This window comes from Mobula birostris, chromosome 8, assembly GCF_030028105.1.
Source record: "Mobula birostris isolate sMobBir1 chromosome 8, sMobBir1.hap1, whole genome shotgun sequence".
Classification (NCBI taxonomy): Eukaryota; Metazoa; Chordata; class Chondrichthyes; order Myliobatiformes; family Myliobatidae; genus Mobula; species Mobula birostris.
Window position 1 is genome coordinate 18,804,034 of NC_092377.1, and position 24,071 is coordinate 18,828,104.

Sequence of the window (24,071 nt, forward strand, 5' to 3'; positions counted from 1 at the left end):
TGAAGATTGTCCATTTAGAACAGATGCGGAGAAATTACTTTAGTCAGAGTGTGGTAAATCTGTGGATTTTGTTGCCACGAGCAGCTGTGGAGGCCAAGTCATTGGGTGCATTTAAGGCAGAGATAGATAAGTTCTTGGTTAGCCAGGGCATCAAAGGGTATGGGGAGAAGGCAGGGGAGCGGAGATGACTGGAAGAATTGGATCAGCCCATGATTGAATGGTGAAGCAGACTCAATGGACCGAATAACCTACTTCTGCTCCTATATCTTATGGTCTTATGGTCTCTTTCTGAAGAAGATGACCAGCTCTTCTGACCAAGCTTCAAGACCTTGACTTCAATACCTCATTGTGCAATTGGACCCTTTATTTCTTTACTTGCAGTCCCCAGTCAGTCTGGATTGGCAACAATATCTCCTCCACAACCTTCATTAGCACAGGTGCACCACAAGACTGTGTGCTTCACCTCATGCTCTACTCGCAGTACATTTTTGATTATGTGGCTAAGCACAGCTCCAGTGCCATATTCAAGTTTGCTGATGGCACCACTGTTGTAGACTGATTCAAAGCTGGTAACAAATAAGCATATAGGAGGGAGATTGACAATCTGACTGAGTGGTACCGCAGCAATGATCTCTTACTGAACGTTGGCAAGACCAAGGACTTCAGGAGGAGGAAAACAGAGGTCAATGAGACAGTCCTCATCGGGGCATCAGAGGTGGAGAAGATCAGCATCTTTAAATTCCTCAGTGTTATAATTTTGGAGAACTTGTCCTGCGCCCAGCATGTAAGTGCAATTAAAGTTCAAATTAAATTTATTATCAAAGTACATATATGTCACAATATACAACCCTGAGATTCCTTTTCTTGTGGGTATACTCAGTAAATCTACAGAACCATAACCATAAAAGAATCACTGAAAGACTGCCCAACTAGGGCAATCAGCTGGAGGGCAGAAGACAACAAACTGTGCAAATATAAAAATAAGAAATAATAATAATAATAATAAGTAAGTAAACAATAAATAACAGGAACATGAGATGAAGAGTCCTTGAAGGTGAGTCTAATTTTTGTGGGAACATTTCAATGATGGAGCAAGCAAAGTTGAGTGATGTTATACGCTTTGGTTCAAGAACCTAATGGTAGAGAGGTAATAACTGTTCTTGTATCTGGTAGTGTGAGTCCTGAAGTTCTTGTACCTCCTTCCTGATGGCAGCAGTAAGAAAAGAGCATGTCCCATATGGTGGGAGTCCCCGATGATGTTTTGGGGATGGAACTGGACTCTCTCACGGTGGTGTCTGAAAAGAGAATGCTGTCTAAGTTGCATGGCATCTTGGTCAGTGTCTCCCATCCACTACATAATGTACTGGGTGGGCACAGGAGTACATTCAGCCAGAGACTCATTCCACCGAGATCCAGCAAAGAGCGTCATAGCAAGTCATTCCTGCCTGTGGCCATCAAACTTCACAACTCCTCCCTTGGAGGGTCAGACACCCTGAGCCAATAGGCTGGTCCTGGACTTACTTCATAATTTACTGGTATAATTTACATATCACTATTTAACTATTTATGATTCTATTACTATTTATTAATTATGGTGCCACTGTAACGAAAATCAATTTCCCCCGGGATCAATGAAGTATGACTACCATGACTATGACTACTATGATGGATACTGGTTTCCTGCGACAACGATGCATGTAGGTGTGCTCAGTGGTTGGGAGGGCTTTACCTGTGATGGACTGGGCCATATCCACTACTTCTTGTCGGATTTCTTCATTCAAGGGCATTGGTGTTTCCATACCAGGCTATGATGCAACCAGTCAACATACTCTCCACTACACATCTGTAGAAATTAGTCACAGTTTTAGATGCCATGCCAAATCTCCAAACTCTTAAGGAAGTAGAGGCACTGCTGTGCTCTCTTCATAATTACACAGCACTCCACTCTACAAGAAGGAAGAGAGGCAGAAGAAAGGAAATTATAGGCCAGTTAGTTGATGTCAGTGATTAAGAAGATGTTGGAATTGATTGTTAAGGATGACATCTCATGGTACTTGGCAGGACATGATAAAATAGGCTGAAGTCAACATGGTTTCCTTAAAGAAAATTCTTGCCTGACAAATCTGTTGGAATTTTTTGAAGAAATAACAAGCAGGATAGACAAAGGAGAATCGGTGAATATTGTGTACTTGGATTTTCAGAAGGCCTTTGACAAGGTGCCACACATGAGGCTGCTTATCAAGTTAAGAGCCCATTGTATTACAGGAAAGATACTATCCTGGTGTCCTGTGGGGGCATGCCTTTTTCTGATAGTTGAAAGTCGCGTCCATTATGATTGGTTAGTTTAGAAGCTGCAGCTGTTTTTCCCATTGGATAGAGGCCAGGTGTCCCGCTTCAAATATCCTGGGCATATAAAATAGCACGTGGAAGGGGCCTGCTCTCTTCTTCCTTTGTTTAAGGCAGGACCATTGGGAAGGTATGTTCTGTGCACACTTTTAACGAAGTATGTTTATTGAATGTTGGTATGTTTGTTGAGTCAGCTTTGTCGTTTCTGTAACCTGGGAAACATGAATGCTTGGTCAAATTTTTACTATTTGTAAATTAATTATTAATATACATATTTGAAGACGGTGCATGTGGTATCTCACTTGCCAGACCCGCAAGCTTGATTGAACATTACACATGGATAGAACATTGGTTAACTGGCAAGAGGCAAAGAGTGGGAATAAAAGGAGCCTTTTCTTGTTGGCTCACTTCTGCCCCCTGACACTTTTCATCCCCAGTTACTACCTCTCTAGCATCATTTTTCAGCAGTCCGATATCCACTCCTGGCTCTCTTTTACTTGTTATATATATGAAGAAACTTTTGGTATCCTCTTTAATATTATTGGCAAACTTACCTTCATATTCCATCTTCATGATTTTTTAAAATTGCCTTCTGTTAGTTTTTAAAAGCTTCCCAAACTCCTAACTTCCCACTAATGTTTGTTCTGTTATATGCCCTTTTACGTTGTTTTGTCTTCCCTTGTTAGCCATAGTTGCTTCATGCTGCCTTTAGAATGTTTTCTTCTTTGGGATGTATTTATCCTGCGCCTTCCAGATTGTTCCCAGAAACTCCAGCCACTGCTGCTTTGCCATCATACCTGCTAATGTCCCCTTCCAGTTCACTTAGGCCAGCTCTTATCTCATGCCTCTGTAATTCCCTTTACTCCAGTGTAATACCTTCTCCTTCTGAAATTGCATAGTGAATTCTATCAGGTTATGATCACTCTCCCCATACCGTTCCTTTACCTTTAGCTCTTTAATCAATTCTGGTTCATTGCACAACACCCAATCCAGAATAGCTGATCCATTGGAGGGCTCAACCATGAGCTGCTCTAAAAACCTTTTCAGAATGGCAGGCGGTGACTAGTGGGGTACCGCAAGGCTCAGTGCTGGGACCCCAGTTGTTTACAATATATATTAATGACTTGGATGAGGGAATTAAATGCAGCATCTCCAAGTTTGCGGATGACACGAAGCTGGGCGGCAGTGTTAGCTGTGAGGAGGATGCTAAGAGGATGCAGGGTGACTTGGATAGGTTGGATGAGTGGGCAAATTCATAGCAGATGCAATTTAATGTGGATAAATGTGAAGTTATCCACTTTGGTGGCAAAAATAGGAAAACAGATTATTATCTGAATGGTGGCCGATTAGGAAAAGGGGAGGTGCAACGAGACCTGGGTGTCGTTATACACCAGTCATTGAAAGTGGGCATGCAGGTACAGCAGGCGGTGAAAAAGGCGAATGGTATGCTGGCATTTATAGCGAGAGGATTCGAGTACAGGAGCAGGGAGGTACTACTGCAGTTGTACAAGGCCTTGGTGAGACCACACCTGGAGTATTGTGTGCAGTTTTGGTCCCCTAATCTGAGGAAAGACATCCTTGCCATAGAGGGAGTACAAAGAAGGCTCACCAGATTGATTCCTGGGATGGCAGGACTTTCATATGGAGAAAGACTGGATGAACTGGGCTTGTACTCGTTGGAATTTAGAAGATTGAGGGGGGATCTGATTGAAACGTATAAGATCCTAAAAGGATTGGACAGGCTAGATGCAGGAAGATTTTTCCCGATGTTGGGGAAGTCCAGAATGAGGGGCCACAGTTTGAGGATAGAGGGGAAGCCTTTTAGGACCGAGATTAGGAAAAACTTCTTCACACAGAGAGTGGTGAATCTGTGGAATTCTCTGCCACAGGAAACAGTTGAGGCCAGTTCATTGGCTATATTTAAGAGGGAGTTAGATATGGCCCTTGTGGCTACGGGGGTCAGGGGGTATGGAGGGAAAGCTGGGGCGGGGTTCTGAGTTGGATGATCAGCCATGATCATAATAAATTGTGGTGCAGGCTCGAAGGGCCGAATGGCCTACTCCTGCACCTATTTTCTATGTTTCTATGTTTCTATATCATAAGCAATGTTCCCTCTAATTTGTAATGACCAGTGTGTGCAAAAATCTTGTGCTGAGCAATTTTATTGCACAGTGACAAAAATATGTGAGCACTGAATTTTATATATAGAAGTATCCATTATAACAGGTAGCAAAACACTGTCAATAAGAACTTTGATCTCCTCTGGGATTGATCATTTTCATTCTCATTCATCTGCACGCTCACAAAACATACATAGCAGGTAATGAAGGATTTTCTCGTCAGAGCTTTTATACCCTGTTCATATGTGATTTGCTTGCTAAATGACACATTAAAAAGTCCAGTTTCCAAATCTCAATCCACTTCTTCCCATTTGCAAATTCTCCAGCAACTTTTGCATCATGACAATACATACAGGTAACACCAGTTTCTGTATTGTAGATAAATATTTCTTGTAGCCACACATTCCTGACCTCGGTGTGCTCAAAAAATCTTGGGCTGTGCAATTTTTTTGTCTAGTAACAAAAACATGGGTCCACTGAATTTTATATATAGGAGTACCCATTTTAACAGCTAGCAAAACTGTGAGCTTTCAGTGTAGCAGTTTCTACTGTTACATTAAGCCATTCCACTTTAAATGAACTCGCTGTTCTTATGCGCTTCACACTCCTTGCTTCTTTGGAATTTGACATAGTGAATCAATAATTTGTTCAATAAAAACAGTATGAATAAGCCAGTTCTAAAATTTACAGACAACTCATTGCAAACTCCACGTTATCAACACCATTCACATCAGAAACCGGAAAAGGAAATGTGATTGTGTATGATCGTGATATATTGTTAACAAGCCAACGAGATAGTGGGTGACAACCTTTTGTATGCAGTTTAAATTCTTTTGTGAGCTAGTAGCAAAAGAGGTGTGTGCATGCGCATACACTCACCTTAGAGGGAACATCACTCACAGGCACTCTACAAATTACCTTTCTTGGCATCCAGCACCAACCTGATCTTCCCAATCTACCTGTATATTGAAATCCCCCATGACTATCGTAACATTGCTCTTTTGATGTGCTTTTTCTATCTCCTGTTATAATTTACATCTTGGCTACTGTTTGGGGGTCTGTATATAACTCCCTTGCAGTTTCTTAGTTCGACTGACAATGATTCTACACCTTCTGATCCTATATCACCTCTTTCTAATGATTTGATTTCATTTTTTACCAACAGAGGCCACGCCACCCCCTCTGCCCACCTGTTTGTCCTTTTGATACAACGTGTATTCTTGGACGTTAAGCTCCCAGCTATAATCTTCTTTCAACCATGGTTCAAACCATGGTTTTTGATGCCCACAACCTCATACACATTAATATGTAACAAGTTCATCAACCTTATTCTGTATACTGCCTGTATTCAAATACAATACCTTCAGTCCTGTATTCATCACCCTTTGCGACTTTGTCCATGTTTTTTACATTGCAGCTCCTCCTATTGACTGTAATTTTGCCCTATCATCAGCCTGTCCTTGCTGACAATCTCACTACACATGGCCTCCGTTTGTAAAGCAAATAGCCCATCCTCGGCCCTATTACTTCGGTTCCCATCCCCCTGCCAGAACTGTCAGCTGTTCTGGAACCCAGTTTTGGATTGGTATTGTCTCTTGGAATCCCTGGTATCTTGATGGTGATCACATCTTGTTTTCTTGTAACGGTCAGGGTCACCCAATTTGAACACTGCAGTCCAAGTCACTTCAGTAGGGATTGGATCTCCCAGTTCACCTATGGTTTCTGATTCATGGTCCATAACAGCTTAGAAAGATCTATCACTCTCACGGGCACCCACACTCATATTCCAGCGAAACAATTGTTCACAGACCACAGGCACCCACACTCATATTCCAGCGAAACAGTTGTTCACTGACCACAGGCACCCACACTCATATTCCAGCGAAACAATTGTTCACAGACCACAGGCACCCACACTCATATTCCAGCGAAACAATTGTTCACAGAGCACAGGCACCCACACTCATATTCCAGCGAAACAATTGTTCACAGAACACAGGCACCCACACTCATATTCCAGCGAAACAATTGTTCACAGACCACAGGCACCCACACTCATATTCCAGCGAAACAATTGTTCACAGAACACAGGCACCCACACTCATATTCCAACGAAACAATGGTTCTTATACCACGGGCACCTGCACTCATGTTCCAGCTTACAGTTACGTCTATTAGCCATTACCACCTTGGGAAAAAGGCACTGGCTGTCCACTCTATCTGTGCCTCTTTTGATCATATACATCTACATTAAGTTTCTTCTCATCCTCCTTCACTTCACTACAAGGGGAAAAGTGAGAAAAGCCCCAGCTCACTCAACCTTTCTTAATTAGGCATGCACTCTAATACAAACAGCATCCTGGTAAATCTTCTCTTCATCCTATATAAAGCTTCCATATTCATCCTATAATGAGCCAATCAGAACTGAGCACAATACTCCAAGTGTGGTCGAACCAGAGCTGCAATATTACCTCGTGAGACTTGAACTCAGTTCCCCAACTATGAAAATCAAAACACCATACGCCTTCATAACCACCTATCAAGTTCCGCAGGAACTTTGAGTGACCCATGTACTTGGACCCCTAGATCCTTCTGTTCCTCTGCACTGCTAAGAGTCCTCCTATTAACCTTGAACTCCACCTTCAAGTTTGATATTCCTAAGTGTATCACTTTATACTTTTCCAGATTGAACTCCATCCGCCGCATCTCGGCCCAGATCTGCATCCAATCTATGCCCTGTTGTAACCTATGATAACCTTCTACACCGAAGAGATGTCAAAGCAAACAAAATTTACTGTTTCCATTTCCCCAACCTGTTCTCATTTTAACACTGCTGATCTTCAATGAGAAAGAAACATGGCTTGCATTTTTAATACAAGATTTATCCAATTAACTGCTCTAGTGGGATTTAAACCTGGTTTGGAGATGATTATTCCAAGTCTCTGGATTACTAGCTCAGTAAGCACTGCATTATCATGTCTCCTTGGCACAGGCTCCAATGACATCAATTGTTTAACCCTTCAATAATTTTACAATATAGAAAGCAACAACACTCTCCAAGTGTGTGGTGCATTGGGTTAATGTCCAGTCCCTTCTCATATGTCCAGCTTTTCTTCCAAATCTGAAACTGATTTGTAAGGGTCTTCCATTGAGACAGGGCCAGTTGACTGAAGCTTCAAGTCTCTGCAAGGCAATAGTGCAGTACAAGCTGGAAGCAATCCAACAGCAACTGCCCAGTGTTGTCAGAGAGAGGGATGTCAAAGAAAATTCAACACCTGAGGAGAGTCTCTTGATCTGTTAGCGACACATGGGGCTTAAACTGGGAAACATTAATTTCCTGGAACTGATATTCTTCACTTCCATTGACAGAGAAAATAAAGCTGGCAAAAAGGAGTCATGTTGAAAAAAAATCGACACAAGCAATGAAATTGTCAAAAGAGCCCATAAAATTCTATTCAAAAAATTCATGCTGTTGGATTAGTTCCTCGGAACCTTTTTAATGGCACATTTCCCATACAAATTGAGACTTGAAACAGCTACTGCATCAGTAAGAATCTGCACTTCGAGCCACACATTTCCAATTTGGTTTGAGAAACTTAATCCCCCTGCTGAGATATTATTGTTTTTTGAAGTTTGCACCCAGAATCATTGTGCCTGTTAAAAAGACACATTTGCTTTATACTGTTTTGAATGGTTGTACTGTAAATGAAGATTATATGTGAAATGAGTCTGTTCATGTCTGTCTGGTGTATCTGGGATTCATGCATTTTTACTTATGTTGCATAATTAGTCCTTTCAAAGGTACATGGGAAATCAAATAACAATTATTCTTTCAGCTGTCACACTTTATCTATTCAAGTATTAGCATTGGTCTAAACATGGATAACACCAAATATTTAGAATTGCTCTACTGGGTTGTTCACCTTGCTGAGGCATTGCAAACACTTTCACAGTTCATATATTTTCCAGGTCGCTGGTATTTTTTTTCTCCATTGATTAAGAAGAGTAGCAGTTAGCACAATGCTATTACCGCTTGGAGCGCTGGATTTCAATGTTCAATTCTGGATCCTCTTTAAGTAGTTTGTATTTTTAAGGCAGAGTTGGTAGATTCTTGATTGGTCAGGGCATGAAGGGATACAGGGAAAAGGCAGGAGATTGGGGCTGGGAGGAAAATTGGTTCAGCCATGATGAAATGGCAAAGAAGCCTCAATGGGCCAAAGGTCCTAATCCTGCTCCTGTATCTTATGGTCTTATGGTGGTCATGTGGGTTTCCTCTGGGTGCTCCAGTTTCCTCCAAAGATGTAATTTCTTTAGGCAGAGAGTGATGAATGTGTGAAATTCAGTGCCATAGCCAGCAGTGGAGGCCAAGTCTTTACTCTTTGGAGAGAAGGAGGATGAGAGGAGACATGATAGATGTGTACAAGATAATAAGAGGAATAGATAGAGTGGATAGCCAGCGCCTCTTCCCTAGGGCACCACTGCTCAATACAAGAGGACATGACTTTAAGGTAAGGGGTGGGAAGTTCAAGGGGGATATTAGAGGAAGGTTTTTTACTCAGAGAGTGGTTGGTGTGTGGAATGCACTGCCTGAGTCAGTGGTGGAGGCAGGCACACTAGTGAAGTTTAAGAGACTACTAGACAGGTATATGGAGGAATTTAAGGTGGGGGCTTATATGGGAGGCAGGGTTTGAGGGTCGGCACAACATTGTGGGCCGAAGGCCTGTACTGTGCTGTACTATTCTATGTTCTATGTATATTTAAGGCAGAGGTTGATAGATTCTTGATTAGTCGGGACGTGAAGGGACATGGGGAGAAGGCAGGAGATTGGGGCTGAGAGGGATGTCATTCAGCCATGATGAAATGGCAGAGCAGACTGACTTCTGCTCCCATATCTTAAGGTCTTATGGTCTTATGGTAGCAGTTAGTTGGTTAACTGGTCATTGTAAATTGTCCTGTGATTAGGCTAGTGTTAAATAGGTGGGTTGCTCTAAAAGACTAACAGTTTTAATATCCTTAATATCTTGATCTGTAAGGAGTTTGCAACCACATGAGTTTCCTCTGGGTGCTCTAGTTTCCCGCAACATACCAAAAACCTATGGGTTAGGTTAATGAGTTGTGGGCATGCTATATTCATGCCAGAAGCATGGCAACATTTGCGGGCTGCTCCAGCACATCTTGGACTGTGTTGGTCATTGACGCAAAAGAACGCATATCACTGTATGTTTCAATGTATATGTGACAAATGAAGCTAATTTTTATTTTTAGACCAGGACACCAAGAAGAATTCCTCTGCTTTGCTTTGAAATCATGTCACAAGTCATTCTATCTGGAGGGATAGTGAGACCTCAGTTCAATCTGTTATCTGAAAACTGTACTCCATAACCTTAACACTGATTAAAGTGTTACTGTTCTGTAATTCATGTTGAATCCACAACCTTTGACAGGTCAACACACACAAAAAGATGGAGGAGCTCAGCGGGTCAGAGTGCATCTATGGAGGGAAATAAACAGTCGAGGTCCTCCATCAAAATAGTGCTGACACTTCAGTTAATGCTAAAAATACATGCTTTATTAAAGGATTAAAATATGCCCTTGATCAAAGGAAAACAAATCTGCAAATACTAGAAAACTGAGTGTGCAGGGAATGAACAGGGAACACAAGTGATTATTTTAGATTCCTGGGACACGGTAAACTTATTCTCTTTAGGGACATCTGTCTAAATCTAGCCCAGATCCTGGGGGTAGTGGAGGTTGAAAGTGTTTGTATGAGGGGGTTACAAAATGAACCTTTCTTCGAATGGCTGGAAAGATTCTACCGACAACTTGCAAGAAAATTTGAGCAAGGAACCCTTTTGTCTGGAAGGACAACATGCTTGGTGTCAGTAGGTTTGATTGTAAATTGTCACTCACTCAAAAGTAACATGTAAACCTTATTTCATAACAATACAGGAGCTCACTCAACCCAGCAAGTCCGAGCTGTCTCCTGAGACCAATACCACTCCACCCATTCTCTCATCTTATTTCATAGAACAGGGAACATTACAGCACAGTACAGGCCCTTTGGCCGACAATGTTGTGTTGACCTTTCAACCTACTCTAAGATCAATCTAGTCCTGCACATCCCTGCATCTTACTCCCTCTTACAGCTGTCTATCGGCTTGCCTTTGGACTTATCCACCAAGGGGTACTTTGTGATAGCCATTTAACCTACCTAAGTGGCGGGATGGGGGTGGGGGTGATACATCTCCACCAAAGGAGGTGGAAGGCACTCGTTCCCTCTGCTAACCTGCGGGTCACCTTGGGTATGGAGTAGCACCTGCTTAGCTCAATCAGGATCATGTGAAGCCAAGGGAGCAGGTGGTGGATGGTCGTATGAGCAGCTAGTGTGCACCGCAAATCTTGGTTATGCAACCACTGACGCCAGGCAGACAATCTCTAAAGCGTATTGATAATGGCTGGGGTCACCTGTCTTGTAAAGACACTGCCCAGAAGAAGGCAATGGCGAGCCACTCCTGTAGAAAAACTTGCCAAGAACAATCTTGGTCAATGACCATGATCACCTACATCATACGACACGGCAATTATGATAATGATGACGATTTAACCTAACAGCATGATGCTGGGATGTAGGGAGAAGCTGAAGCAAAATGAGGAGCAGCATTCTCCAACAAGCAATCCATTGTGAGCCAGCATTTCACTGCGGGGTGGACATCGAATGTCAGGGAACCAGAGGAATGCAGGAGAAAGAGTGAAAGCTTTTCAGATCTCAGCAAAGATGGGAGGAGGAGAATAGCCACTATGAATTCTGGCATTTGCAGGTGAACTAATTGGGCTGTCTCAGTGCTGAAAAGCTCCAAATAACTCAAAGTTCAAAGTAAATTTATTATCAAGGTACGTAGATGTCACCAGACACTACCCTGAAATTCATCTTTGTGCAGGCATTCTCAGTAAAACAAAGAAAGAATATAGAATCACTGAAAAAGTACACACAAAGACTGACAAACAAGCAATCTGCAAAAGAAGACAAACTGTACAAATAAAAATAACTAAGTAGGTAAATAATACCGAGAACACGAGTTGTGGAATTCTTGAAAATGAGCCCATAGGTTGTGGAATCATTTCTGAGTTGAGATGAGTGAGACTTTCCATGCTCGTTCAGGAGTCTGATGGTTGCATTTTCATAACACTACAAGTAAGAGTGACTGAGAACTATTTATTATATCCATTGTTTAAAACCATTGCTTTGGCCACAGAATCACAGTGCTTGAGGCAAACATGGAAATGGAGTGGAGGTGCTTTGACAAACCAGGTCCCTTTTTCAACCATCAGATAGTGGGCGACATTACAGACTTCGGCACAGGCCATTTGACAGCAAAAGGCTTTGTGATTTTATTATCGTAAGTTCTTGCCAGCTTTGTAGTCTTGGAGCACAGCACTCTAATGCCCAAGGTTAGGGTGCATACAACGAAACTTTAAAAAAACTGCTCTCATGATTGCTGATATGATAAGTACCACTCTGGGTCTGCATCCCCTCTTTCATAATCTGTGATTCCCTGAGTAATTTCTCAACTGAAGCTGCTCTCTGTTTGCTGCTGGAGAATCCATTATAATCTGCAGAAATGTACCTGTTATTGTCAAATCTTAGCCTCTGGAGGGGCAACAGGACAATCGATACATGTCAGCAACCAATTCGTTTATCAAGCTGTTTTACCAATTGAAAATCATACCGGAGGGGCGGGGGAATGTGAGGCCAATCTCAGTTGCCGGGAAGGAAGCAGTGTAGGTGAGATCGCAATGCCTCGTCAAAGGCTGGGTATGTGAACTGTGGAGGCTTTTAAAGAAGAGGGCAACAGCTGTGTTACTTCACTCTGGATCCTGAAGCCTGATTGTCGAGGATCTGAGTTATAATCCAGCATAACAGTTGAGAAATTTAACTTCAAATAAATAAAACCTGAAAATAAAAATTAGGATCATCGTAGTAGCTGGGAAACTACTACAATTGTCAGGACCAAATATTGGAAGGCCTCGATAGAGCTGATGTAGAGAGGATCAGAATCAGAATCAGGTTTATTTTCACTAGCATGTGTTGTGAAATTTGTTAACTTAGTTGCAGCAGTATAATGCAATACAAAATAATACAGGAAAAAAAAACTAAATCAATTACTGTAAGTATATATATGTACAAAATAGATTAATAATAGTGCAAAATGAGAAATTATATATATACTGTATATAAAATGAGGTTGTGGTCACGGGTTCAATGTCCATTTAGGAATCGGATGGCAGAGGGGAAGAAGCTGTTCCTGAATCGCTGAGTGTGTGCCTTCAGGCTTCTGTACTCACTTCCCGATGGTAACAGTGTGAAAAGGGGCATGTCCTGGGTGATGGGGGTCCTTAATAATGGATGCTGCCTTTTTGAGAGACTGCTCCTTGAAGGTGTCTTGGATACTACGGAGGCTAGTACCCAAGATGGATCTGAATAATTTTACAATTTTCTGTAGCTTCTTTCAGTCTTGTGCAGTAGTGCCCCCCTCCCCCCATACCAGGCGCTGAATCAGCCTGTCAGAATTCTCTCCATGGTATGTCTATAGAAGTTTTCCAGTGCTTTAGGTGACAAACCAAATCTCCTCAAACTCCTAATGAAATATAGCCACTGTCTTGCCTTCTTTATAGCTGGATCGATATGTTGGGACCAGGTTAGATCCTCAGAGATCTTGACAGCAGGAACTTGAATTGCTCACTCTCTCCACTTCTGATCCCTCTATGAGGATTGGTATGTGTTCCTTCGTCTTACCGTTCCTGAAGTCCACAGTCAGCTCTTTTGCCTTAGACATTGAATACAAGGTTACACCCTTTCATCTCCATCTGAGATTCTGCCATCAGTGGTTGTATCATCAGCAAATTTATAGATGGTATTTGAGCTATACCTAGCCACACAGTCATGGGTATAGAGGGAGAAAAGCAGAGGGCTAAGCACACACCCCTGAGATGTGGCAGTGTTGGTCGTTAGCGAGGAGGAGGTATTATCACCAAACTGTACAGATTGTGGTCTTCTGGTTAGGAAGTCGAGGATCCAACGAGATTGCATCTGCTGTAGAACTATTGTGGTGATAGGCAAGTTGCGGTGTGTCCAGGTCCTTGCTGAGGCAGGAGTTGATTCTGGCCAGACCAGCCTCTCAAAGCATTTCATCACTGTAGATATGAGTGCTACTGGGTGATAGTCATTAAGGCAGCTCACACTCCTCTTCTTAGACACTGGTATAATTGTTGCCTTTTTAAAGCAGGTGGGAACTTCTGACAGTAGCAGTGAGAGGCTGAAAATGTCCTTGAATAATCCTGCCAGTTGGTTGACACAAGTTTTCAGGGCCTTACCAAGCACTCCACTGGGGCCTGCCGCCTTGCAAGGGTTCACTCTCCCGAAAGACAGCCTGGCATCAGCCTCTGAGACAGAAGTCACAGGGTCACTGGGTGTGGCAGGAATCTTCACAGCTGTAGATATATTCTCCCTTTCAAAGTGGGCATAGAAGACGTTGAGTTCATCTGGTAGCAAAGCATCGCTGCCATTCATGCTATTGGGTTTCACTTTGCAGGAAGTAATGTCTTGCAAACCCTGCCAGAGTTGTGCATCCGATGTCGCCTCCAACCTCACTCGGAATTGTCTCTTCACTCTTGAAATAGCCCTCCACAAATTATACCTAGTTTTCTTGTACAGATCTGGCTCACCAGACTTGAATGCCACTGATCTAGCCCTCAGCTGACAACGAACATCCTGGTTCATCCATGGCTTTTGGTTTGGGAATGTACAGCAAGTTTTCATGGGCACGCAGTCATCCACACAGGTTTTAATGAAGTCAGTAACAACTGCAGCATACTCATCCAGATTTGAAGATGAATCCCTGAATACAGTCCAGTCCACCAATTCAAAGCAGTCCTGTAGGCACTCCTGTGTTTCCCTTGTCCATACCTTCTTGGTCCTCACTACTGGTGCTGCAGTCGTCAGTCTCTGCCTGTACTCAGGGAGAAGTATTGCCAGGTGATCAGACCTTCTGAAGTGTGCGTTTGGAATAGCACGATAAGCACTGTTGATGGTGGTGTAACAGTGGTCCAGTGTGTTGTTTCCTAAAGTGGTAATTTGTTGATTACCATCAACAAATCAACAAGTGACTTGTTGATGGTAATTGTTTAGTGACTGTTTTCAAGCTGGCCTGGTTAAAATCTCCCAGAATGATGGTGAAGGTGTTAGGGCGCGCTGTTTCATGCATATTGATCCCATTGCTTGGATCATCTAAAGTCTGCTTGACATTGGCCTGAGGTGGAATGTACACCACTACCAAAATGATTGCTGAAATCTCCCATGGAGGGTAAGATGGACAGCACTTAATTGTGACATATTCCAGGTCAGGTGAGCGGAAATGGGACAACACTGATACATTTGTGCACCAAGAGGAGTTGATCGAGGCATACACCTCCATCTCTGTTTCCGAGAGCCTTGACAGTCGGATCCTGATGGTGTACAGTGAAACCATCAAACTGAACCGCTGCATCCGGTATGGAAGAGGTTAACCAGGATTCCGTGAAACAAAGGATGCACACAGTCCTAATGTCCCTCTGATACAGCACCCTAGCTCTGAGATCATCAATTTTATTTACTAGAGACTGTATGTTTGCCAGCAAGTTAGCCAGTATTGGGAGTTGAAAACCCCATTTTCTTAAATGATCCCATATCCCAGACTGGCGGCCACCTTTCATATGAGGAGACAGTGAGAAGTACGGTCACATTGTTTCCATCATTTTTAAGCAGTGATAGATTATCCAGTTGCTTTAAGACATCCTTATTAACTGTACAGACCTTGGAAACAGTTGTGATTCGAATGCAACTGTAACGAAAACCAATTTCCCCCGGATCAATAAAGTATGACTATGACTATTCTCAGCTGTATCAGGTTGAAATGGGAATATTTAATTGTATCCATCAAGCTGTGCTGCACAAGATCACCTTCAAGGTGCCTGGGAAGTAAAAAATATCTTTCCAATAGCGGGAGAGTCAATGATCAGCGGGCAAAGCCCAGAATAGAAGTACAGAGGTGAGGAGGAATTTATTCAGTCAGAGGGTAGTAAATCCATAGTATTCATTGCTACAGCCGGCTGTGGAGACCAGATGATTGGCTGTATTCAAAGCGGAGGTCGATAGTTTCTTGATTAGTAAGGGTGTCAAATGGTACAGGGAGGGGCAGGAGAACGGGATCGAGAGGGAAAATAAATCAGCCATGATTGAATGGCAGAGCAGACTCGACAGGCAAAATGGCCTGATTCTGCTCCTGTGTCATATCGTCATATGGACACTGTTAATACTTCCTGCTGTTTCAGTACAGCTGCCAGCATAATCAAAGACTCCACCCACCCTGGACATTTTCTTTCTGCCCCTTCCCCGAGGCAGAAGATAAAAAAAGTCTGAAAGCAGGTCAGACCAGGCTCAAAAACAACTTGCACACCAGTGTTATAAAACTATTAAATGATTCCCTAGTATGATAAAATGGAGTTTGAACTTCACAATCCACCTTGTTATTATCTTGCACCTTATTGTCTATCTGTACTGAACTTCCACTGTAGCTGTGAACTTTATTCGGCATCTGTTACTGTTTTAACTCGCGCTCCCACAATGCACTGTGTAATGAATTGATCTGTATGAACAGTATGCAAGTCTCTACCTCAGTATGTGTGACAAATAAAAAAATCCAGAATCTCATAAAGGAAGGAAAACAACTGTTATCATCTGGTCCAATTTCTGAATGCTCACTGCCCTATGAAATGTCCCAACTAGCTGCAGATGGGCACGGCAGTAAATGCCTTTGTGAATGGAAAAAATACTTTCTAAAACAAATATCGTTCCTAAATTCAAAACATTACAGCCTTGAGCTATTATGGATTCTTGCCCATGTTGATTTAAAAAAAAATTGGCATTGGATTTTACTCGTTGCTGGAACCAGGATGGGAAGGGTTAACACTTTAGGTCACACAAAGAAGTCTGCCAGCAGAAATTATCAGCTCAAACAATGGGAGGCATGAGGTAGGTGAAATGTACAGCCACCAGCCAAAAGATTGTCCTACACTTAAATGCTAATCTAACTTAATCAGAAAGTATTATACAAGCAGGTGGACTTCTCCTTCTGGACTCATGTTCATAAAGAAAGAAAGCTGATTTTTATTTTTTTTCCACAGACCAAGAAATGTAATGGAAAATATACACTCAGCGTCCACTTTTTTAGACATGTCTGTTTGCCCGCACGTTAATGCAAATATCTAATCAACCAATCATGTGGCAGCAACTCAATGCATAATATCATGCAGACATGGCCAAGAGGATCAGTTAAAGTTCAGGCCAACATCAAAATGGGGAAGAAATGTCATTGAAGTGACTTCGATTATGGAATGTTTGCTGGTGACAGATAGGGTGCTTTGAGTATGTCAGAAACTGCTGATCGCCTGGATTTTTCATGCACAACAGTCTCTAGAGTTTACAGAGAATGGTGTGAGAAACAAGAAGAACATTGAGTGAGCAGCAGTTTGGTGGTTAAAAGTGCCTTGTTAATGAGGGAAGTCAGAGAAGAATGGCCAGACTGGATCAAGCAGACAGGAAGGAGGCAGTAACTAAATAACCACGTGTTACAACAGTGCTGTGTAGAAGAGCATCTCCAAATGCTCACACAGTGAACTTTGAAGCTGACATGCTAGAGCTGCAGAAGACCATACCAGGTTTCAGTCCTGTACTCAATGAAGTAGCCACTAAGTGTATTTGCCCAGTACAAAAACGCGGGTTGTAAGTGATGTAACTGAAACTATTTGTTAATTCAAAGCTAAACGGAGAAATTTGTTTATGTAATGGATTCCAGCAGGTTGTGGTAAAGTGTGAAGGGCCCTTGGATTGTTTCTGGAGTTGTGGTATCATTTACTGGGGAGTGAAAGAAATATTACAGATTCCAAGTCCTGGTGACACCTAATTAAGGGTCTTGGCATGAAACATCAAGTTTTTATTCTTCTCCATATATGCTACTCAACTTGCTGAGTTTCTCTACGATTTTGCGTGTGCTGTTTTGGATTTTCAGCATCTGCAGAGCCTTCTTTGTTCCAGATGTCAAGGGCGGGATGTTAACATCATGGGCACAAAGCTTTACAGTTCCAGTGACCTGGGTTCAATTCCTGCTGCTGCCTGTAAGGATTCTGTACGTCCTCCCCGTGACTGCGCGGGTTTCCTCCCGGTGCTGCGGTCTCCACCCATAGCTCACCGGTTAGTAGGTTAGTTGGTCATTGCAAATTGTCCCGTGGTTAGGTTAGAATTACATTGGAGGATTGCTGGGTGGCACGGCTTGAAGTGCCAGAAGGACCTATTCCACACTCTTCCTCAATAAATAAATGTGAATGTACCCGCAGGAATGCTTGGTAATGCTAAATGTGTGGAAATATTTAGTGAAACAGTGCCTTTATATATTTTAGCACTAAACACAAAACCAAGCTGTGCCAGTTTGTACCGGGTGGCGGGCACAGGGTAGGAAGTATAGGGAAGAGGAGGGTCTGTTCTGTTAGCAAGAGCAGTGAGGAGATGCTATAATCAACCAGTGAACCTGTGGGCTTCAGAGATGTTTTATTCATTTTGCAAGATGGGGATTTCACTGCCAAGGTCAAATTTATTAGCTGTCACTAATTGCCCCTAAGTAGATCACCATGAGCTGGCTTCTTGAATCACTGTAGCCTTCTCCCACAGTGTTGACTGGGTGGTGATCAGACCCATCAGTGAAGTAACAACCATTTATTTCCAAGTCAGAGTGACCTGAGACTTGGAAACCTGGGTGATGGCTTTCCCCATAGACTGCTCCCCTCTAAGGTGGCAGTGTGTTTGCATCTTCATCAGGGATGACGCCTGAGCATATTAGGGATGATGGGGTTATAAATACCACCAGACCAAATATATCTAGGCATCATCCCTGATGAAGATGGCAGAGTTTGTCATCGAAACATTGGTTAAAATTAGTACCTGTACCCGGCTTGAAGCCTGAGAAGAGTTTATTCATCATACACACCGGGAAAGCACCAGATTCTCAATTCATCACCTCTCTCGACATCCAAAGTTCTCTTACATTGTCATCCTTGTCCTACCTTCAGGCTGGAACATGCCTGTCCTGTAATCTGTGCAGCTGGTTTTTGAACACTATCCACATGTAAAATGTGCACTTGCTCAAAACCAGCTATTCCCAATTAATTCTCCCTAGTTCCTGCCTAAAACTCTCTCAATTTGCCCTTCTCCAATTTAATGCTCTCCCACAAGGTCCATACTTAACCTTATCTATAGCTAACTCAAAAAGTGAAGAGATAGGGTTCACTGTTTTGTAGCTGCTCACCCACTGAGAGGCCGGTTACCTGACCAGGCTCATTATCTAATGTCAGGTCCAAAATAGCCCCTCCTCTTGTTGGACTATCAAGATTTTGATTTAAGAAACCCTCCTAGATGCACCTAACACATTCTGTCCCATCTAAATCTCTTGCACTCAGAAGGTCCCAGTTTTTATTAGGGAAAGTGAAATCCCCCATGACAACAACCCTATTATTTTTACACATTTCTTTGATCTGATTACACACCTGTTCGTCAATATCCTGGTGGCTATTAGGGGGTTTTGTAGTACAATCCCATCAGTGTGACTGTAATGGCCACAACATCATTGATCCATGTACTGATCCATGCTCTAAGTTCAGCGCCTTTATCCGTAATACTCTTAACATTAAAATACACAAACTTCTAACTATCCATCCCACTGTATCTATAACTTTGCTTCTCCGTTTTTACTGGTCCCGGCATCTACATTCCTCTCCATCCCTCCACTTTCTGACCTGGTGCTTTGGTTTCCATCCGCCTGCCAAATTAGTTTAAACCTTCCAGTTACACTAGCAACCCCCCTGGCAGAATATTGGTTCCCTTTCAGTTCAGGCACAACCCGTCCCTCTTGTACAGGTCACTCCTGCCCCAGAAAAATCTCTAATGATCCAAGATCTAGGCATGAATGCGCAGGCATATGGATGTCAACGAGTTAGACCGGCAGGAAGAATTTAAAAAGAAGACAGCTCTATAGAACGGGCGCCAGTGGGTGATGGAGGAGAGGGAGTCAGAGTAGTAGGGCTTTGGCTCAATGGGTCGAGGCGAGGTAAGTTATTTGAGAAGAGTAGGAATAGGAAGTATGTCTGTAAGGCCAGTGTTCTGTACTGAGTATCAGATGTAGGATGTCCAAGAGACTCCCTGCCTTACGGAGGGCCGCATCTATGCCAGGTGCGTTGAGCTGCAGCTCCTTAGGGACCGCATTAGGGAACTGGAGATGCAGCTCAATGACCTTCGTCTGGTCAGGGAAAGTGAAGAGGTGATAGAGGAGAGCTATAGGCAAGTAGTCACAATGGGGCCTCGGGAGACAGATAAGTGGGTAACAGTCAGGAGAGCGAAGGGCAAGAGTTAGATACTAGAGAGTACCCCAATGGCTGTCCCCCTTAACAGTAAGTACTCCTGTTTGAGTACTGTTGGGGGAGGGGGTGGGGGGGCGGCGACCTACCTGGGGGAAGCAACAGAGTCTGGCCCTGTGCCTCAGAAGGGTAGGGAAAGGAAGAGGACGGCAGCAGTGATAGGAGACTCTATAGTTAGGGAGTCAGACAGGCAATTCTGTGGACGCAGGAAAGAACCACGGATGGTAGTTTGCCTCCCAGATGCCAGGGTCTGGGATGTTTCTGATTGCATCCACGATATCCTGAAGTGGGAGGTTGAACAGCCAGAGGCTGTGGTACATATTGGTACCAACGACATAGGTTGGAAAAGGGAGGAGGTCCTGAAAACAGTCTACAGGGAGTTAGGAAGGAAGTTGAGAAGCAGGATCGCAAAGGTAGTAATCTCGGGATTACCGCCTGTGCCACGCAACGCTGAGTATAGGAATAGAGTGAGGTGGAGAATGAGTGTGTGGCTGAGGGGTTGGAGCAGGGGCAGCAATTTAGATTTCTGGATCATTGGGACCTCTTTTGGGGCAGGTGTGACCTGTACAAAAAGGACGGGTTGCACTTGAATCCCAGGGATCCAATATCCTGGCTGGGAGGTTAGCTAAGGCTATTGGGGAGAGTTTAAACAAGAAATTCTGGGGGGTGGGAAACAAACTGATGAGACAGAGGAAGGGGCGGTTGGCTCACAGATAGAGAAAGCTTGTAGACAGCGTGAGAGGGAAGATAGGCAGATGATAGAGAAGGGATGTGCTCAGACTGATGGCTTAAGATGTGTCTATTTTAATGCAAGGAGTATGATGAACAAAGCGGATGAGTTTAGAGTGTGGATCAGTACTTGGAGCAATGATGTTGTGGCCATTACAGAGACTTGGATGGCTCAGGGGCAGGAGTGGCTACTTAGAGTGCCAGGCTTTAGATATTTCAGAAAGGACAGGGAGGGAGGCAAAACAGGTGGGGTGTGGCACTGTTGATCAGAGATGGTGTCACGGCTGCAGAAAAGGAGGAAGTCATGAAGGGATTGTCTATGGAGTTTCTGTGAGTGGAAGTTAGAAACAGGAAACATAGGAACATAGAAAATAGGTGCAGGAGTAGGCCATTCGGCCCTTCGAGCCTGCACCGCCATTTATTATGATCATGGCTGATCATCCAACTCAGAACCCTGCCCCAGCCTTCCCTCCATACCCCCTGATCCCCACAGCCATAAGGGCCATATCTAACTCCCTCTTAAATATAGCCAATGAACTGGCCTCAACTGTTTCCTGTGGCAGAGAATTCCACAGACAGGAAGCAGTCAATAACTCTACTGGTTTTTTTTTATAGACCACCCAATAGTGACAGGGACATCGAGGAGCAGATCGGGAGACAGATTTTGGAATGATGCAATAATAACAGGGTTGTTGTGATGGGAGATTTTAATTTCCCCAATATTGATTGGCATCTCCCTAGAGTGAAGAGTTTATAGTCCGTGAGCCGGGACCCCAAATTTGGGCCACCAGTACCATCTGGGGGGAATAATTCTTATAGTGATTTTTGGCAAGGTATACACCTCTAGTTCTAGAAAATATGTGATAGCATTGCAGCGGTGGTAGCTCTCATTAGCTTCATAGTCCATGAATGGAGGAAGGCAGAGTACAGAGCAAAGCTACAGGAAAAGATTCTGTATGCAACTGTGAATGATAAATGTTACAGAATCACATCTCAAGATAGTGAGGAGGTGTCAGCTCTTCAGTGTCAACAAGAAGAAGCAGATGGCCGCCTACTTCTCCATGCTGCCGCAAGAGAGGGATACCAATCTGTCGTGATCTGCTCAGGAGACACAGGTGACTTTATCATATCTTTAGCATTTTGTGACAAGATTGAGGCCCCATTGTTCCAGAAGTGTAGCACTAGAACCCGTACAAGGCTAGTAAACATCAGGAAGGTTGCTGCCACTGTTGGCATAGAGGTTTGTAGGGCTCTCATCGAGTTGCACGCATATACAGGATGTGACACTGTGAGCGCTTTTGCAGGCAAAGGGAAGACAAGTGCCCTAAAACTTCTGACCAGCAACAGAGAAACTCAGGACACATTCTTAGAGTTGGGTCAGGAACAGGACCTCTCCCCAGAACTGATGGACAAACTGGAGGTATTTACAGGTCTCCTGTATGCCCCAAAAGCATTGACCACCAAGGTTAATGAGCTCAGGTATCACCTTTTCTGTGCCAGAAAAGGTGAAATCGAAAGTCATCAACTCCCACCATGCAAGGACTGCTTAACAAAACATGCACAGCGAGCCAACTACCAGGCTGGTATATGGAGAAGATGTTTGGAGAAGGACCCACAAGTGCCAAGCCCTGTTGGCAGAGGATGGAAGATGGAGAGAGAAGAGGAAGCTGAACAGTTGGTGGTGCACTGGATCGAAGGCCAGCCAGCACCTGATGCCGTCCTCCTGGATCTACTGGCCTGTAACTGTCAAAGAAAATGTTCAGTCCCAAGATGTATGTGTGTTGGAAATGGCCTCAGGTGTACTGACATGTGTAGACTGGCAGACTGTGAGAACCAGGCATCCACCTCAGAGAGTGTGGAAAGTTCAGGTGAAGATGTGGAAGATGTGGAAGACTTGGAAAATTATTAAGATTATTGATAGGTTATGAAAGTATGGAAAGCAGTCTTTGATTAAATATATTCATTTTACAACCAAATGGGGCCTTGGTTATGGCCGTGTGGAACCCCACATTTGAATTATTGTACTGTAATTCTATATGCTACGACAAAATCTTAAGATTGTTTTGATTTTATACAACAATATGGAAAATATCATGCCATTGATAAAACTCCAGAAATCTCTCCAAATGAGGTTATTTACTTTTTTTTTTGGGGGTGGGGGCGGTGAGGTAACATCTTCTGCTGTACTGATGTTAATATGGAATATATACAAAAAGTGATTACTTATTTGAATTCCTGAATAAATTCTCCACAAATCCATGTGATTATATGTGTCCTAAGGTTTTTATTGACTTTTCCAAAATAAACAACAGACAAATATTTTTTCAAAAAATGAAATGATACACTCTACTGAAATTGGACACTGTACTGCGAGTGCTACCAATGACATAGTTTTCAATGTCGAATTTTATAACAACATTTGATGAAAAGTGCTTGAACTCAGCTATCATTGTGACAAATTTCAATGTTGAGGGATCACTGATGACAAAATACCACTAGGTTGAATATATATATGTTGTACTTTATATTGGCCATTTTTCAGAAATGCTTATTTCAGGGTAGCTTTATAAAAGGCATGATTAAAAAAAGCTACCACTGGTGCAATGCTATCACACATTTTCTAACTCCAGAGATGTATACCTTCCCAAAAACCACTATGAGCATTACTCCCCTCAGATGGTACCAACCAACCCTACTGGCTCATGGACTATTAGATGGGGTGGAGTTTGTTCAGTGAGTTCAGGAAGGTTTCCTGACACAATATGTAGATAATCCTAGAAGAGGAGAGGCAGTCTTTGATCTGGTATAGGGAAATGAACCTGGTCAGGTGGCAGTTCTCTCAGTGGGAGAGCATTTTGGAGATAGTGATCACAATTCTATCTCCTTTACCATGACATTGGAAAGAGACAGGAACAGACAAGTTAGGAAAGCATTTAATTGGAGTAAGGGGAAATATGAAGCTATCAGGCAGGAACTTGGAAGCATAAATAGGGAACAGATGTTCTCAGGGAAATGTACGGCAGAAATGTGGCAAATTTTCAGGGGATATTTGTGTAACGTTCTGCATAGTTACATTCCAATGAGATAGGGAAAGGATGGTAGGGTACAGGAATCGTGGTATACAAAGACAGTCAAAAATCTAGTCAAGAAGATAAGAAAAGCTTGCAAAAGGTTCAAAAAACTAGGTAGTGATAGCTATCTAGAAAATTATAAGGCTAGCAGGAAGGAGCTTAAGAATGAAATTAGGAGAGCCAGAAGCAGATCTGAGAAGACCTTGGTGGGCAGGATTAAAGAAAACCCCAAGGCATTCTACAAGTGTGTGAAGAGCAAGAGGATAAGATGTGAGAGAATAGGACCAATCAAGTGTGACAGTGGAAA